General features: G+C 44.1%; 1 protein-coding gene across 1 annotated transcript in view; it reads right to left on the reverse strand.

Annotated features, from left to right (window-relative positions):
• Positions 1 to 18,987, reverse strand: part of FAM163B (family with sequence similarity 163 member B) — a 63,784-nt gene extending 44,797 nt beyond the window's left edge. The window contains exon 1 of the mRNA XM_036748098.1: positions 18,462 to 18,987. The gene's annotated coding sequence lies outside the window, so the exon portion shown is untranslated. The remainder of the gene's footprint in view (positions 1 to 18,461) is intronic.
• Between the last annotated feature and the right edge of the window lie 375 nt (positions 18,988 to 19,362).

The raw sequence follows: 19,362 nt of genomic DNA on the forward strand, positions 1-19,362 counted from the left end.
CCATTTTCAAAGCACTTTCATCATCATTGGCTCCTCAAGATAAACACTGGGGGGGTTAGGCAAGGGAGAATGTATGCCCATTTTACAGAGGAGAAAGACTGAGGCACTTAGAGATGGAGGAATGTGTCCAGGGACATAGGGAGTTGGCAGCAGAACTGGACTAGAATCTAGGTCTCCTGACTCCTTGTCCAAAATTCTTCCCTGTCATCCTTGCCTCCTACTTGCTCAGGAATTGACTTATTTATGGTACTTATGGCAAGGAAGACCATAATTGTCTTCCCCTTGAAGAAGTGGAGAATCTAGCAGCAGGTCTACCTCAGTATCCTAAACAGTGAGTAAGCTGGCCAAATGATTCAGAATATTTTAGTCTCCTCTTTAGGACTTTTTCTGCCCTTCTTCATTAGTACCGTTTCCCCTTTCCTAAAACCTGCTGCCCTACCCCAGTTAGTGTGAACAGCCTAAGAGTAGCACAGGATTTAGAGCCGGAAGGAACATTAGGACGACCTAGTCCAGTGCCCCCATTTTACCAAATGGGATGGTAACTTCCACCTGTGATGTTACAAAAAGTGGTAGAGTCATCATCCTGTCTTCTCCCGTCTCAGTGCCTTTGATTCACAAGGTTCCCTACACGCAAAATGGGCTCCACTCATTTTTATTGGATGAAGTCTCTCTCTTCCTCTAAGGCCTAACTCGTGGGTCACTTCCTCCATGAAGCTTTCCTGGAAGGGAAATGGTCCCTGTCATCAAGGAGAATAAATTGCTTTCATAGTCAATCATAAGCAGTGGCCAGGGTGTCCAGTTCCCAAATATTTGTCCTTTCAGAGGTACAGTGCCTTGTTTCACCCTCATCTGATCTTTCTTGATCTCTTTTAGCAATGCTGACTTCCACAAATGCAGTGGACAGCAGATAAATGTTGTCATTTGAATAATGCTATGGTCTAGAGAAGAGATAATCCAAGGGCCAAAAGGTAGAAAAAGCAATGCTATGCTTCTTAGTGAATCTTAAAATCATAGACTATCAGAGCTAGAAGGCGCAACAGAACACAAAATGTTCAAATGCCAGCCCTGGAAGGGACCTTAGGACATGGAATGTAAACAAATGGAAAGGCCTTTGTAGAGATCAGCTAGTCCAACCCCCTCATTTTACAAACAAGGGAACTGAGGCTTTCAATATTGTCCATAATAGGAGCATAGATTAATCACCCTAATGTGGGCTGGAGTAGTGTCTTCAGTGGAGAAAGGAGAAATAAGGAACACTGTAGTTGCTTCAGGGAACTGCTCTTTCTGTAGAGGATTATAAACATAAAAATAAACTGGATGTCTTAAAAGAGACTAAGGCTGCACAGAACAGCAATGGAACTATGGCAACAGTCTTGCCCATGGCCAGAAGCGTGGGTCTCTGACCACAAGTATTTGTCTGCCATTCTTTTGAAGATATCTTCCCTTTCACCCGACAGCCCTCTTGGCTGATAAACAACCAAAGGATATAGGAGCCCTAGGAAAACAAGAAAAAAGAAATACATGTGGCCTCCTTCCAATATTAATTCAGTTGAACTCAACAGAAGTTTATTGATCACCTACTCTGTGCAAAGTATTGTGCTAGATACTGGGGGAGATATGTTTTAGATAAGAAACCATCCCTACCTTCACGGAGCTCCCAGTCTATCAGGGGTCACAATCTTACAATGACCACATTGCTACATCAGTCAAATCTGGGCTTTTGGTTGGTTTCTGGAGTGGATTTGGGGTGAACTGAGCTCTCTCCACTTTCTCATCCAGCTTCCCTTGTGACCAACTGCATTCATTTGTTCATTCGCTCATAGGATCATACATAGATCTGAAACTGGAAGACAAGGAAGGGCCCTAGAGGTCATCTAGTCCATGCCCCCACTTTACAGAAGGGAAAAACTGAGGATGAGAAAGGCTAAGGGGTTTGCCCGAGGTCACATAGATAATAAATCATAGATCCCTGATTCAAACTCAGGTCCTCTGACTTAAAAAGCAATGACAACAACACATCACTCCCTTGTAACACAATGTACCTAGTGTGCAATGCAACTCGCAGCATGCATTTATGAGAACCTGACCAGGATTAGGAGTGCGAGCCTGCAGCTAGGAGACCAATTTTTCTCTTTGTGAAGATATTTATCCCAAATAGAGACTGATACCTTCACTGGGGGTACCAGGGAACTAACTACTGAGCACCATAAGACAACCAGTATTGACATCATGTCAGGGCAGGATAATGGGGTCAGAAGATGTGATCTATCTACTATCAAAGATAAATTTCTTAAAACCCAGACTCAGTGATCAGCTTTTCCAAGTGGGCTAACACACCTTCACAGTTCACTGTGCCTCCTGGAATGCCTGGGAGATGTGTGAGACTTGGAATGAATGTCATCTCCCTTCTGTATTACCAAATTCTTTCCTCTGAGAAACCTCAGCTAAAATAGTGGAATTTATAGATATTTCCAGGCATGAGCAGGTGGGAAGGGAAGGAGGGTTCATTTTGCTGCTCAGTCTGCAGCAGAAGAGTTGCTAAAACTTTTTTTCACTTTATCACTACAACAGGAGCTACATAAAAACTGACTGTATGGGGAATGGGTAAGAAGATCTTGGTCTGGACTGAGAAGACGATAAAGGATCAGGCCTTCGAAGACACCTCCCTATTGAAAGTGTGGGTAACCCCATTAACAAGTCAAGATGACTAATGACGTTTCCTCCATGGAATATACAGAGGCACTTTAGTCTGAGTATTTACTGACCTTCTGACACACTGATGAAGTTGACTGAGTTTGACTGGGTCAGGGCTACCATAGAACTGAGTCACCTTGTGGGGTTCAGGATTATAAAAAGGGTGCAAAGTCATTTGGCAGGAAGGTCAGAGGTCCAGAGAGAACATAGTTTAGACAGAGATCACAGAAAGGACTTTGATCACTGGGGGGAAGGCTCTTGGTGCCATCATAGCAACTACAGGAGGCAAGAAAAGTATCCAAGAGAACTGTTGGACCCAGCCTCCTGTACAGAAGGGAAGGTCCACTTGAGTTCCTGCATCCAGGCTCCTGAAGAAAGGAGAAAGATTTGTTCTGCATGGTTCCTGGACTCAGTCTTTTGAAGAGAAGTGTCATTTATGTTCTGGAACCAAGTCTTCTGGAGAGAAGAGAAACAACCAGAATTTTAGGAGCAAGCTCATGTAGACTGTGCAGGGTCCATGAGAAGGAAGTTGGTTTTCTAGGAACTCAAGTACAAACTTTTCATTTAGGGGAGTTTCAACTCTTAGGGTAGGACTATAATAAACCTGGAGAACTAAATGGTTCCTTATGGGAGAGTGGGCATGTAGGAGGATGTAGGATTGTTTCTTTATAGCCCTAAGTACCTTACCCTTCCATCTGAGTCCCAGTTATTGGATGGTACTAGAGTGCTACAGGAAGGTGGGACTTATCAGAAAGGGAAAGAGAGCAGTCTTGACTATTTTGGGCTCCTACGAATCCTTTGTGGGTTTTCTGGGAGGGGGGCATTCTTTTTGTGCAGCAAAATAAAGGTTGTTCTGTATCTAATGTCTAGTTAGGGTGCTAGTAGGGGAGCTGAGCCTCATTTTAGCCCACATCTGAGGTGATTTAGAGATAAAATATACTCTAATATTTTCAGAGGAGATGCTAGATGAGGGCAAAATGAGCCAAATTCTGAGGTTCCCAGGGGAAAAGCCAGGGAGAGACACGAACCACAGAATGATATGTGAGAAGTACTTCTCAAAATTGAACTCAGTCCCTGTAAACCTAGACCTAATATTCTGGTCCATAGGTTTCACTGGGGTCACCATGAGAGAACATCTTCCCAAAGAGTTAGGTCCTGCCTATGGTTAAAGAATTGGCTGTCTCTGTGACATCAAAGCCAGATTGTTGTGAACCTGTTGATTCTGTCAACTGTCAAGTTAAGTTCTATAACTGGGCACCTTTGCCAACAGAGGGAGAAGAAAGATGGACAACACATTTCAAGGATGTCAACAAAATGTCTAGAAAAAGGCAAACGCAATACCAAATAGATCTACAAACCATCATGTTAGGAATGGTTGAAAGAACAGAGGACTTTTTTTTGGGAAAAGGGGAAACATTAGTAGAATATGAAAATGCTTGGTTAACTGTACATTATTAAAGTGAATCTGACCCAAGATGGTACAATGTTAGAGCCAGAAGGGACTTTTAAGCCTTAGAGGTCATATAATCCAATTTCTCACCCAACACAGGTTAAAGGAATTGAATTTCTTTTGTTCTAGAAATAAGTACCCTACCCAAGGTACTTACAGATGTTTGTTTAGTAATCTAGCCTCCGAATCTGGTCATTTTTCTTTTGAGAAAGTGATACCAAAAGGCTTCTGGCCTTTTATTTCTTCCAAGGATAATCCCCAGTCTTTAGCTGAGTACAAATAAAGACTGGTTACAACAATGCTACACCCAACAGCAAAATCCATAGCTCTCATTCACAATGGTCAGACCTAGCATGTTGCTCTGAGGTTTTGAACTTTCATGGGTGAACAGTAGAGGTCTTACTGGCCTGGTCTTCCAGAGACCCTTCCCTTTATTCTAGGCAGGTCTCTGTTGTGGTGAGTGACTCAGCAGTTCTATTATAAACTTCTGTGTGCAACTTATCTGCCTGGGGCAGTCTTTTGTGGTGGACGTTGAAGCAAAGTTCCTGGCTGGAGCAATTTTTACTTTATCAATTTTCCCTTTAAAAAAAAAAGTGAGCTCAGCCATTTTTGAATGTGTGTGGGTGTGTTGTTAAAAGGGTCCATCCTGCAGATGAAATGATTAAAAAAAAAAGAAAGCAGCAGTCATTAAATATTCAGAGACGCTTTCCCCAAGAATGGCGGCATTAACCCCTGAGACCTGGCTAAATTAGAATCTAGCAATGGAAATACAAACTGATTATTTAAATTCCTCTCCACTGCTGGTCTAAGAGCTGCGGATGCAGCACCGTGGAAGCACAATACACAATTCTACTGGCATAGCTCACATTTCTATAGCACTCTGAGGTTTACAAAAGGTTTTCTTTACTGCCTTGTAAATTAGGCATTGCGAGTGTGATCAACCTAAAATTTCAGGTGAGTAAATTTAGACTAACTTATGGCCACCCAGACAGTGAGGGTCAGCTAGGCTTTGGACATGACCTCATTAGAAGTAGAAGGCAAAGATTTTCCAGGGTGGGGGGGTATAAGACACAGGTGCAAGGGATTAGGAAGGCATGAAATGCACATTTACAAACACTGTTCACTCAAGAACAATGCCCATGTTCAATAGATATCCTTCATCCCAAACGCAGATCCTATCATACACGTAGAAAAACATCACTGTCCACTAAAGGACTCCACGGTACAACCACAGCACACCTCCCCAAACCACAGTCCTCTCTCCTTGTTTCAATCTGTTACGTTGGTGAAATGTCTTGAACCCTTTGGAGGAAGGATGCTTTGGAAATACAAGAGATGATTCATTGCTGAGATAAAGTACAACAGATAATTCAAGAGGACGCATTATTGTACTTATATATATTAGCTGAAATGAAAACCCGTTCAGCAATTAGTGGGTAAACTTATGATGGGGAGTTCCATGATGATAAAATTAAAGTTGACTATTTTTAGTTTTGCAAATGGTGTCTCATCAACACAGAAGCTCTTTGCATAATGAACGTTTTTTTAACTAAACAAATTCTAAACACAGGTAAATAACAGAAGCTTTCAAAACTGTATTATAAGCACGAAGCTGTGATTTTTCTTGCAAAATACCAGCTTTTTCTTTGCCTTCAAGGACTCCTTTCCAGTTCAAATTGAGTCTCTATCCCTATTCTTATATTTTAAATTTTGCAAATGTTGTCTAATCAAGATGCAAGCTCTTTACATAATGATTTTTTAAAAACTAGGTTAACAATAAGCACAGGTAAACAACAGAAGCTTTTAAATCTATATAATTTTTAGAACATACTGTATTATAACCACTGAAGCTGTTATTTTTTTTCTTGCAGAATACCAGTCCATCCCCACCCCCACTCTCAATCCTTTGAAGCCACCTCTGCAGTCCAAACTGAAGCACAATACCGATACCAACCTTAAACCAAGATAAAGTTTTTACTTGAAATATATGAAGGCAAGAACCTGAAGAAGAAATAAATGCAGGCAGCATTCAAAATCTGATATCCCTCTTTAAGAAGCATCAGCTTGCCTTTCCCTAGTTCTCCTAGCAGTATAAAAGTCTACAGGAGACAGATATCTCACTGCCCTGCATAAAGAGAGTGCAGTGTATGAAGTGAGTGCCTGCTTTGAACTTGGGGGGGAAAAAGGTATATGTTTATTCTGCCTCAAGAAAGCTCCTTAACGGCCCTTCAGAACCTCTTAGTGTAGCTGGTGAAATTACATTGTAAACTTTTAACTGCAAATACCAAGCAAAGGAAATTGGAAAACATGATGTAAATATGACATTTCAAACAACTGTTAGGTGAGGCCCTTGACAAATGTTAAAAAGCTACTAATAACATTTTCCAAGGGCTGCTGCTAGTATTCACTGTCTTTTATTGGTATTTGGTAAACATCTTCCCCCGATACTCTCTCTCTTCCCCCTCACCCCCGACTGCCAGTTTTACTATAATGTCATGTTTGGCAAAATAGTAAGATGGAACACTAGGAGGATGTGTTGATTTTAGCTGTGTTCTTGCTGCTGGTGCGATAAGGGAGATGCCTAAGTATGTTAATGATTGAATCCCTCAATAGCTGCTTTTCAGCATCTGGAACTCCTCTATGTCAAAATCTCCTTGCTCCTAGGAAGAACAAATCACTCTGCATATGTTGGGTATATATAGCCCCTGTGAAGTCTTTATACATGATACATGAGAAATATTCTGTGATGCATGAGTTAAAAAAAATCTGCCTTAAATATGAGCATATACCAGACACCTATTCATATCAGTGTGCAAATCTGGCTATATGATCATCTATGGATTACCCAAATAGCCTTCTCTCCCATGTCCCAAGGGCAGCTAGGTGGCACAGTGGATCAAGTGCCTGGCATCAGGAATACTCATCTTCCTGAGTTCAAATCCAGCCTTAGACACATGCTAGTTGTATGACCCTGGGCATTTCACTTAACCCTGTTTACTTCAGTTTCCTCATCTGTAAAATGAACCGGAGAAGGAAATGGCAAACTGCTGCAGTATCTTTGCAAAAAAAAAAAAATAAAAAGCCCAAAACCCCAAAACAAAAAACCAAATGGAGTCACGACTGAAAAACGAATCAACCCATCTCTAAATTTGGGTCTGTCTTCTCACTCCTAAGATTCAAACAGATGAAAGAATCCACTATCTAAATTCTCGTTATGTAACATTGTAGATGAGGTGTTGGGGGCAAACTTCAGCCAAGTTTGGTTGCATTCTGGTTATCAGATAGCTACTGACCATCGACTAACACATCATTGACACTGCTGCTTTCACATCTTTGCCTTTGCTCATGCTTCCGGTCATGTCTCTTTCTCAGTCTGGTGTGCCCTCTCCATTCCCCTACTAAAAGCCCAAGCCTACAGTCCTCCAAAGTCCAGCGCTTGTTCCAAGCCTTCCACAAAGACTCTCCTGACCACCGCAGGGCATAGGTCTTCTCCTCTCTTGTAACACTGTTTCTATGACTACATTCTGTGATGTCCCTTGTGGTTCCATTTGATTGTTCATGTGAGTTTTCTCTCCCCAAGTAAATTAGAAGCTTTTCAAGGGCAGGGGCCATGTCCTATGTTTCTTTATATCCTTCCTGTGTCTACTATACTTGCTGAGACCATGACAAGTGTCTAGTAAATGCCTGTCAAACAAATGAATGCATTTGTCCTACAAGGTTTTAGGACAAGGAGGCTTCACTCAGAGATGTAGTTCCCCCTTTCCTTATCATATCATGTGGTTAGTATTTGAAATATACCTGATGCAATCTTTTTAAACTTGGAGATTTTAAAAAACGTATTAAATCATGTTGAATTCCATAGTATTCATTTTCACAGAAAAAAATTTGCTTCCAGGAGGAATTATCTTTTTATCATTGTCAGCTTTTTTCAGAGATTAACTGGGGGGCGTGGATTGTATGTGTTCTCTTAAGGCTTTCTTTTCTATTTTTGATAGCCGTTTCAATATTCTAGTGTTCTGGTAACCTTAGGTTTATTCAAAAGTACATGTATGTTGGAGGGAAAGATGAATCTGAGCTTAAACACAGAAAGAAAAGTCAGGGAGACAAGTTCTGAGCCAAAGAATTACTAATGAGAAAATTGCGACTGTCCTCAGAGGTAATGTGAATTGTAGGGTGCTGGGTCTAGAGTCAGAAAGACCTGAGTTCAAATCTAGCCCCAGACATTTACTAGCTGTGTGATCCCCAGGGAAGTCACTTAACCCAGTCTGCCTCAGTTTCCTCCTCTGTAAAATGATCTGGAGGAGGAAATGGCAAACCACTCCAATATCTTTGTCTAGAAAACCCCAAGTGGGGTCACGAAGAGTCTGACACAAGTGAAACAACTGAACAACAACAAACAGCACCTCTCTCCCAGGGTTATTGTGAGGATCAAATGAGATAATATTTGTAACGCACTTGGCATAGTGCCTGCACACAGTAGGTGTTATGCCCTTATTATTAGAGTTACTCTTCTTGAATGCCTTTAGCTCTCTGGAAAGCAACGATTTACACATCCCTTATTCCTAGCACCAGCAATAACCAACCGACATGTATTAAGCACCTACTATGTGCTGCCCTAGTCTCACCACAAAGAGCCAATCTAACTGTGAAAAGTTCAATAAAAATACAGGGCAAAGACTGTTTGATTCAACAATGCTAAAGAAATGTTTGGGATGAATTAGAGCTCAACGCAGCACTGGAGAAAGAACACTGGACTAAGAGTTATGAGCCCTGGGTCTGAGTCCTGGTTTTGTTACTAGCTGGCTGTGTGACCTGCAACAAGTCATTTCCCTCCTCTGGGCCTCAGTTCCCCCATCTGTACAATGAGGAGAAGATCCTTTAAAGTCCATACCAACTCTGACATTCTGCAATTCTATGAAAGGCCCAGTTATTAAGTGCTATGAGAGGGTGAAAGATCTCGAGACAGCCGGTAGCAGGATTGAATAGAAGGGTTGGACTTTCTAAGTCAGGAAGACCTGAGTTCAAACTCAAACCTCAGATACTTACTGGCTGAGTGACTCTGGGTAAGTCAAATCTAATCTCTGCCTCAGTTTCCTTAGTTGTATAATAGGGATGATAATACCCTAACTCCCAGGGTCGTCAGGAGGATCAAATGAGATAGTATTTGTAAAAAAAACACTTAGCACAGTGACTGGCATTTAGTAGGCTCCTGATAAATGCTTGTTTCCTTCTTTCTATCTGTACACCAGAGAGGTCAGGGAAAACTTCACAGGAAAGGCTGGGTTTCATTCATTCATTCATTTATTCATTCATCCTTGAAGGGTGAATAGGATTTGCATAAGTAGAGAAGGTGGCAGAGGGTATTCTGAGCTCTGAAAATTATATCTATAAACTAGAGATGAAGAGATGTTTTTCTTCTGAGTGGAACACTACCTCTTCTCCCTTGCCTACTCCCTCCTCAGTCCAGGCAAGAGTGAACCCGTTATTGTCACGGCCTTTGTACTGCTCCTCTGGCTGAACTGCAGGGGCTAACAAATGGCTCTCTCCGGATCTTTCCTACAGGGAAAAATGCTATATCATTCTCTCAACGTAAGAGAAGATCTTGGCTTTGTGGGATACTAAAGCAGACAGTGATACAGTGACAAATTTTATCTATCAACGCCTTTTTGTTTTGTCTATGAGACACCCAGCAGATAGCTTGACTGTTTTTTTTTTAACTTCCTTAATTCAGCACCCAAATGAAGCATCTAACTGTTTTGATGCTATGTAAACAGAGCCTTTATAAGCTAATACAGCCTTGTAAGAAAGCTCGATATTGAAGCATGTTCAAAGGAGGGTGGTCATGATGGTGAAGAAACTAAAGACCATGCTGTATGAGGATCAACTGAAGGCATTGAGGGTACCATGCTCAGAAAAGAGAAGAACTGGGGAGAGGAATGGGGATTTGATCACCATCTTCAAATATTTAAAGGACTGTTATGAGAAAGAAGGATTAGGGTTATTCTTGACTCTAAAGGGTAGAATTAGGGGAAATGTGGAAGTTGCAGAGAGGCAGATTTGAATGAGCAACTTAGAGAGAGGGTTGAACTTGGATTTAGGAGACCTGGGTTTAAATCCTGACTCAGATATTACTAAGTTATCTGACCAGGGGCAGATAATTTAAAACTTCCCAGAATCTCAGTTTCTTTACATAAAATAGAGATAATAATCCTCATACTATTTACCTCACTTGGTTGCTTGGTCCAGGAAAGTTCCTTGTAAAACTTCAAGTGCTACATAGATGTAAGTTATTATAAAGTAGATAAGTCAGTCATATGGCAAAAACAAGAGGTGAGGTAGACAGCATAGATGATGAGTTAGTTCCCAGAAGTTGAGATGTAAAGGATGCCCTTTTGCAGGGCTCCTTATGAGAAGACGTGGGCAAGAGTCACAAAGGATGTAGCTACAAACTGCACCACTGCAGGGAATAAGTACGGTGATGAGAGATCACAAGCCCTTAGCAGTATTTTTTTGGGAGAGGGGTCCAGATCTGTAATTTCATGGGAGAAGAGAACTCCCAGTGGGAATACTCCTCCTACCAATGCAGATCAGCTGCTGTGCTATAAAGTCTAAGAGATTTATTTGGGGTATTGAGAGACTGTCAGTCAGTCAACTGACTGAGAAGCATTTCTAAAGGGATTTGTCCAGGATCACGTAGCCGGTATGTGCCAGAGGCAGGATTAACATCTAAGTCTCCCTAATTTTGAGGCAGGCTCTCTCTCCACTTGGCCATATTGCCTCTCTTGAAGGACCACTACCGTCATTATAATACCATCCTACCAAAGTACCACCAAAAGTTAGAACTGTCCAAAAGTGGAATGGGTTACCATTGACAGGTAGTGAGTCCCCCATCAGTGGAGGTCCCCTGAGGCTGGATGACCAGTTGTTGGGGAATTACAACCTCTGATGATCCTTCCAGCTTTGACTTTCCAAGTCTTTACTAGGAAAGTTCCATGTTTCAGGCTTATGCTAAGTGCTATGGAATTGATAATCAGAAGGGAATGCATAGTGCCTGCTAATAGTCTAGTTAGGAAGACAAGCTGTATACCCACTAAAAGGTGAATAAAGTAGTATGCAGATACTCTTAATAAAGTTATGCAGAACAATTAGGGGGAAAAGTATTCTAGTTGGTCTGTTAGTTAACTAATAACAGGTGTCCATTGTTTTTAAGTTGGTCCAAGAAAGTGTTAGATAAATTCAGAGAGAATATGTCTATAAGGGGTCAAAAAGGACAGGTTTAAGTTGTCTGGGGAAGTTCCCAACCTATAAAGTGACATCTAAGACCCTGACCTTGACCAAGCTGCCCTTGGTAATGTCCTTCCATTTCCCCTGTCTTTGTCCCCCTCCAATCTTTCCAGTCATCTTCCACCTTACTCCCCAACATGTACTCTTCAATCTAATGACACTGGCCTCCTGGCTATTCCATGAACAAAATCTCCATCTCTCAGCTCTGGGTATTTTCTCTGGCTGTCTCCCATGCGTCAGAGGCAGGATTCCAACCCAAGTCTTCCTGATTTTGAGACCATCTCTCTTGAACGCTTTCTCTCTTCCCCTCCAACTACTGACCTCCCTGACTCCCTTTAAGTCCGAGCCTTCTCTAACTCTCTTAATTCCAATGCTTTCCCTTTTCTAATTATTTTCTATTTAACTTGGACATAGCTTTACACACACACACACACACACACACACACACACACACACACACAGGTTTGCATGTTGTTGCCCCCACTAGATCATAAGCTCCTTGAGGGCAGGGGCTGTCTTTGTCTCTTTTTGTATCTTCGGTGCTTAGCACAGAGCCTGGCACATAGTAGAACTTAATACATGTTTATTGAATTGAATCCTTCTAACCAGTAGAATACAGAGATAACACTTGTCTTCAGGATTGTTATTTCCTATTCAGCTGGTGAAGCAAAGCAGCTTTAACCATCCCTTACTAGATACCTGCAGTGGTTATTGTTATAGTTCCTTATTTCAGTCATGCCCAACTTTTCATTACCCCTTTTGGGTTTTTCTTGGCAGAGGTGCTGGAATGATTTGCCATTTTCTTCTCCAGCTCATTTTACAGATGAGGAAACTGAGGCAAACAGGGTTAAGTGACTTGCCCAGGGTCACACAGCTAGTAAAGGTCTAAGGCCAGATTGGAACTCAGGAAGATGAGTCTTCTTGACTCCATGATGGTACTCTATCCACTGTGCCACCTGGCTGCCACCTAGGGGCCCCCTAGCTGCAGTGGTTTAGGACTCCCTGTTTACGGAGCATTCCTGACTCTAACAATGACAAAACCAGACACTTGTAAGCAGTACTGCTGGTTTTGAGGAACACACCAAGGACAAATTAATTGGCCAGTGATCCAATATTGTCACAGTGAAAATGTAACAAGATTCAGTCTCTTTGATAACAGCCCTGGAGCAAGGGACAAGTCAATTCCTCATGTGCCAGTGGATTTATGTTGAATTAGGAAATGGAGGCCCTTTTCTGGGGGGTGTGCCAGGATACTAATTCTCTCATGGGCCTTACTACTTCTACATCAGGAGAGGGCACTGAATGGTTAAACCTGGTGTGGACCTCACAGGGGAGATAAAGAAAACAAAAACACTCCTTCAGGGCAGTCTGAGAGGCAGGTATGCCCAGCTGGTCAGAGTGTGCCTACCAACGAGTCCTGTGAGCTCAGTCTCCACTGAGATTTGTTCTGTTGTGGGACTATGGGTACCACCCTCAGCCAGAGCAGGGGGAGAGCACTTTGATTATCAAGTATGCCCTCGTAGAGGAGCGGAAACTTGACCCAGGCCTTGAAAGATGTGTAGTATTTCAATAATGGGAAATAGGAAGTAAGGCATCCCAGGTGGAAGGAAACCATGAGCAAAGATGTAGAGGGAGGAAATTACTGAGTATGTCTGAGGGAGGGAGAATAGTCCATTGTGGCCAGAGAAAAAGAGTTTATTATAAAGGAATAGTTGGAGATTGGGGCAGAAATGTTGATTGTGGATGATGGTCAACCTCAGGCTGATCAACTGTTAGACCTGGACAGGATCCTAGAGATCATAAAATCTAGAGCTTCTTCTTAACCTGATGTCTGAGAACTTGTTTTTATAAAGAAAACCAATGTCATTGGTTTCCTTTGTAATCCTGTGTGTTTTGTTTTGTGCATTTAAAAACATTATTCTGAGGGGTCCATTGTTTGTTGTTCATCCTTTGTTCTTGAAGATGACCAATGCTATCATGATATCTTGACTTGCTAGTGGACTGGATTTAAGTGAGGCAGAGCAGCACAAAGCCATCAGCCTCACTCTTTCCTCTGAGTCATCTAAGCCTAGGGACTATGAATGTCACCAGCGAGCCAGAGGGGTCCATGACACAAAAAAGGTGAAGAACCCCTGGTCTAGTCCAGTTCCGTCCTATTTTTTGGCTGCATAAACTGAGACCCAGCAAGAGGAAGTGTTAGGTGGTGAGTGTCAGACCTGGGATTTAAACTGGCTGAAAGTTCAGTGTGCTCTTTCTTTGAAACCTCATGATGCTTCTTCATAAATTCTTCTGCTTTATTGAGTATTCCTGATGGCAGATTAATGCCAAAAGATCAGGGAAGGTCATGTGAGTAAGCCCTATTCTATAGCCTATTCCAAGACTCCTGGGTCATCCTTGTGAAGCAAATAGGAAAAACAGAAAGAATGAGAAGAGGAAAATGGTAAGGGATTAAAAAAATAATGATGCCAGCTCCTTAAACTTGGTTGATGCTTTTATGGTTTAAAAAGTTCTTTTGTGAAAGAGTTTATACTTTTTATCTTTCTAGCAATTACATTGTGGAATCTCTATAAGCTATCCTAGAATACATGTCATGAAACCATCTTATTGGGAAAACTGTTATAAAAGGTTGTTGTTTTATGTTTTGTTTTTGTAGTGAACATGGTAAATTAAGGGCCTTTGAGCAGATTCAAGGTAGAACTGCCTTACCAGGAATTCCATACCCTTTCAATTACTCCTAAAATTTTCAATAATGCTTAAACCTTAAGGAAGTTTGCAAACTGAGATAGCCATATGGAGACATTCAGGAATTTTTCCATCAATCAATTAAATGCCTTAACTTCAAAAGAGAAATGTCACATGCATTGAGCCCACAAGATTTGTCCGAAGTTCTACTACAGCCAACTCTATTGAATCATTTGCTTTGAGGAAAAACAGAAGAAAGGGAGACAAATTAGTTCTAACAGTAAACAAATGTCATATGATATCTGTCTTCTGGTTCTCCCCAACAAGATCTTGTTTCACATACCTAGCACATTCAGAATCCTTGGTTCAATTGAATGCAATAAGCAGGCATGGAATGCCTACTATGTACATGGCACTGTGCCCGGTTGAAATGCAGAGATGAAAAGCAGAAGAATCCCTACTCCAAGGAGCTTAAAGTCTAATAGGAGAGACAATATGTTGCAAGTAAGTATGATCCAAGGCAGCATGTGGTCAATAAGAAATTCTAACAAAGTGCCTGAAAAAATTTGGAGCCCTCAAGGTACCTGTCTTGTAACATTCCGAGGACAGCTTAAATGTGGCTTGGCTTCAACTCTCTGCCAGGTACCCCCCTCCCACATGATTCCTGCCATATTCACCTGGAGTGTATGCTGTGTGATATCTTCCACACTTTGCCTGCTTTTGCGTGAGCACTGGGGAAAGTACCCAAGTATCGAGGGATTAGGAATGCTTGAAACTAGCTGCAAATCTCCTCCCAGACTAAACCAAACTGACTAAAGACACATCAACCTCATATCCATCTCACCTTCCCCAACTGGCATCCAAGAAGAGTTCAGTATAAAGTTTTGTGGCAAAGGTTATCTTCTCCTTTGAATGTGGGGAACACCCTGGTCTTGGGCCAGTCAGGAGACCTGTTTGTGGTCTGGGTTCAGCCACCAAGTATGTGACTGAACAAATTTATATTTGTAGTGAGAGGCAATGTATGGATAAAGAGCAGGCCTCAAAATCAGGAAGACCTGGGTTGGAGTCCTGCATCTGATTCATCTGGCTGTGTGATCCTTAAGTAAGTCAATTAATGTTGTCTAAGACATTCAATTGAAAAGAAGGTGCCAATCTATACGGGTACAGCGGGTTTCCTAAACCAGGAAGGCTCCCTATATCAAAGAAATCACAGGTCTGGTTCCTATTTCTATTTTCAAAATATCTCTTGTTTTTTGGGATCACTTTTCTCATCTATAAAATGAAAGGGATGGACTAGACGATCTTTAGGGTCTTCCAGTTTTAACATTCTATGTTCTAAAGCTCCTTGGAGATCTGGCACTCTATGTTAGGTCACTGGTCCCTTCTAGCCCTCATGAGTTCTATGACCTCTTCTCTCTGCTCTGTTTTTGGCAATAAAATACAGGATGTGAGGCTATGGGACTTGGGGACTGCCTGGTATTCAAACCAGTCTCCCCAACCACATGGGAGATAGGTCTCCTAGACCAGACAATGACAGTTTTAATACCAACATGCCCAACACAATGCAGTAAGCCAAATGCCCGTATTGGTGTTTCATGTTTTCAGGCTGTTGTTTTCTTCCTTGCATTAACCAATTCCTCCTCCCCTCCTATTTCAATTACTCTGCCTCAAATCTCCCCTTCCCTTGCAGGAACAAGGGACAGATATTTTGGAAACAGGCAAATCAGTAAGCTGCATTCCCAGACAGGGAAATAACAGGAGATGAGGGCACAGTTGTTTTTCCCATTTCCCTCCTGCCCCTAGAGTTTTAAAGTCAGATGTAATTTACTGAGATGTAATAAATCACTCTTAGTAATTCTGCGCCCCCCTTTTACCCTCCTGAGCACAGTAATTACTGCTCACTAGGCTCTCCAATGCCATTGTTCTAGTGCTGAAGCCCAGCATGCCTGAGCTCAGAGCTCTAATTATAGGAGCTGATCCCAATGCCTTTCACAATCAGTAGCACCAGAAAACAAGCTGGTGGCACTTCTCTAAGGGCTCTGAAGGCCCCTCTGGGGGGCCTGAGGCTGAGCTGTCTGAGGCTAGTTGCCTTAGCCCTATGGTTCTAGGATACGTGAAAGAGGCCCAAAGACCAAGGCTCAAGGAGGCTGAAAAGTGGAGGGAGGAAGTAGTTTGCCAACTGGTACGAATAGAGCCCTGAGGCTCATAGATCCTACCACCAAGCTCTAATTCACTCCCTAACTGTTCCCTAAAACAAAGAAGTAGGACTACCCTCTCCTCCTAATTCTTTGATTCCATATATCCTTAAAAGCTGCACTTAACAGTTGTGGTATATGCGTTGTAGTGGAGGGGCATCCCTTAGGAAACTTCCTGCTGGAAGACTGTAGTTGATCCTCCCATCCCTCCAAGTGTCATTTGTTCTTCTTGGCTCTTGAGAAAAAGCCCCTGGGCCCAGCACAGTGTCTTCCCTGCAGAAGGCACAGAATAAACCCTTTTTGATTTGAACTAAAGAAACTACCATTGCCAACAGACCATCAAACACCCAGTTCCGGGAGGGGTTCTTCACCTTTTTTTGTGTCCTGGGCTCCTCTGGCAATCTGGTGAAGCCTATGGACTCCTTTTTAGAATAATGGTTTTAAATGCATAAAATTAAACCTAAGAATTACAAAGAGAGCCAGTATATTGGAATAATTATTAAAATGTTAAAAATTCAAATTCACACCCATTCCCAAGAAATCTATCCGTGGACCCCAGATTAATAATCCCCTACTTAGAGGCTGAGTTCTCTTGGATTTGGCTAATAGGGAAGGGCTCATCCTAAAAGTCTCCCACCTCCCAGCTCTATAGGAACACAGCACTCGAGAGACCCAAGAAAATAGCCTGTTTTCATATGCTGGTTTTCTAGTCTCATTCTCAGTTCAGGTCGGAAAGCACTTGGATCTATCTTTAGAGGCATTTTCCTGTCAGCTAATTAATTTTTCTGCCATTGAATCTGCTTGGTCAGTAGACAAGCTTTAGGAAGCAAACTGTACCTGCAGCCCCAATCACAATTCAATCGGCTAGGTGAGACCAGTTTCTTCAATATGTTTGGGCCCAGTTATAAAAGGGTTAAAATCACCATCACTCTAGTCTTAAGGGAGGACTCTTTGCCCAAGGCCTGAAGGTCTACCCTCCACCTCCTGCTCTGCACTTTTCATGCATTCAATCTCAGATGCTTTAAGGAGCTTATCTTTAATTATAAAAAACAAGAAGGTGGAAAAGACTCAAAGTCAACTCCTTTCCAGGCAGCCAAAACTTTTCTCCAGCTTGAATCCCTCCCACTGCCTGGGAGCTTCCTGGTCTGGCAATGTTAGCCCAAAGGGTGCTGGGGATTGGGGCAGTGTGATTGGGACAGGTCTCCCATGGAGAAGGATGCCCAATGGAGATCTGATTTTATTGGTTCCACTTTCCTTTGGGAAGGGAGGAGGAGGAAGCCATTTCCAGTGAGGTTGCCGGTAAAATAGTGCCAAGACCTTTGGAAATGCCTCCACCTCTCCTTGAAACTGGATCTGACCTTGCATACTTAAATATTTTGTCCTATGTCAGCAGCGTATAGCGATCTGATCCTGTTTGTGGAAGTACACAAAGATCACCTTTGAGGGATGGCTTTTCTCTGTAAGGGAAAGGAGGGGGAATCTTGGGGATGGTAGGGGATAATCAAGACCTATAAACTCTCTTCTGGCTTCTGGTAGTCTGAGGGTTTGCTCTTCACAGCTCGGAAAAAAGCGAAATGCTTTTTCATGGCCCTGATGCTTCTCAGGGTGGTCGTACGGGGGGCATCACAGAACGGAGGCATCAGGAAAAGCTCCTGGCTCTAGACAAGGAGCAGCCTTCCACTGTCACCACCTTGGGAAACTTTTCCTGCCTTCCCATCAGTCTGTTGTTCGGGGGGAATGTGGCGTAGGAGGCGGCGTGGCCCGCATGCAAACCTTTCACCCTCCTGTGCCTCCTCCCCTCTCCTCCCCTCCCTGGGGCTGCCAGCCTCTGCAGCATCTGCTCTAGATCCCCGAGCGCGCGCCGGCCGGGGCTCCGAGGTCACCCCGGACTGGCGGCCACCTCGGCCTCAGGCCCAGGTGGGCCGGGGAGCGGGCGCAGCCGGGCCGGACTCTGCAGCAGACTGGCCAGCAAAGGGAGAGTGCGGGACACGCCGAGCGTGGAGCGGGGGGCCCAGGCTCAAAGGAGCTCCTAGGGCGTTCTGACCTCCCAGTTCGCCAGCCCCATCGCCTCCTTCCCCAGTGCATGCACTCTTGCCAGCTCCAAGTCCGCTGCACGGGCCCCTCACATCCCCAGCCCAAGCGCCCGAAGCGCCTACCTTTCACCATGGGAACGGCCACTGCCCTCAGGGGAGGACCCGGGCTCTCCACGTCCCCTACTAGCAGAGCCTCGGCGCGTCCGAGGCGGCTGCACGTGATGGGCCCGGCTGGCCTGGGGCCGCTTCGCGCCGTCCCGCCGGTCGCTAGGAGCTGCCGCTCCCGCCAAGACCAGTCTGGTTGCAGCTAAGGGGCATTGCGGGAACACGCAGGGTTAGTTGGGGCGCCTACTCCAAGAAAGCGGGCTGCCTCCAAAGACAGTTAACCCCTAGTCCCACGTCCCACGTCCCGCCGCCCCAGGGACCCACAAGCCGTTGCAGGCACTGCTTCCCGGATTCTCTCCCGCCTCCTGCCCCCCCCTCCCCCTTTGCAGGTCCCTGCAGCGGCTGCTGCTTCTGCTCTTTCCGAGGCTTGCCCGGGCTCCAGGCGAGCTAACGAGCGGCACGCGCGCGGCGCGAGCCCAGTCCCAGTCCCGGGCGAGGAGCGCGCGCAGCAGCCGCTGCCGTCTGCTCCAGCCTGAGAGTTTGTGGGGAGGGGCGCGTGCCCAGTGCTAGGAGAAGGGGGGCAGAGGGGGAAGAGAGGCGCGCGCGTATGCTCGGGACCTGGGCGCGCTCCCTAGGGAACAATCCGCCGCCTGGGGAAGTTGCTCTGTACGCAGAGGCTTTTTGCGCCGCAGGTGTTGGCTTGCAAAGAACCTGGGCTGAAGGATGTGGGAAAGGGGCTGGGGTGAAGGCCACCTCGGCTTAATACACCTGCCGGGCAGATGAGCCCAGAAGGTCCCTTGAGCTTTGCCCTGCTGCCTCTACATGTACAGATCTTCCTGTGTGTGGTTGTGGAGCCACTTTATAAGGGCTCCAGGCTCTGTCCATGAAGCTTCTGGCTACATTGCTCCGTTCCCCAGGC

Source organism: Trichosurus vulpecula, chromosome 3, assembly GCF_011100635.1.
Source record: "Trichosurus vulpecula isolate mTriVul1 chromosome 3, mTriVul1.pri, whole genome shotgun sequence".
NCBI classification, from domain to species: Eukaryota; Metazoa; Chordata; class Mammalia; order Diprotodontia; family Phalangeridae; genus Trichosurus; species Trichosurus vulpecula.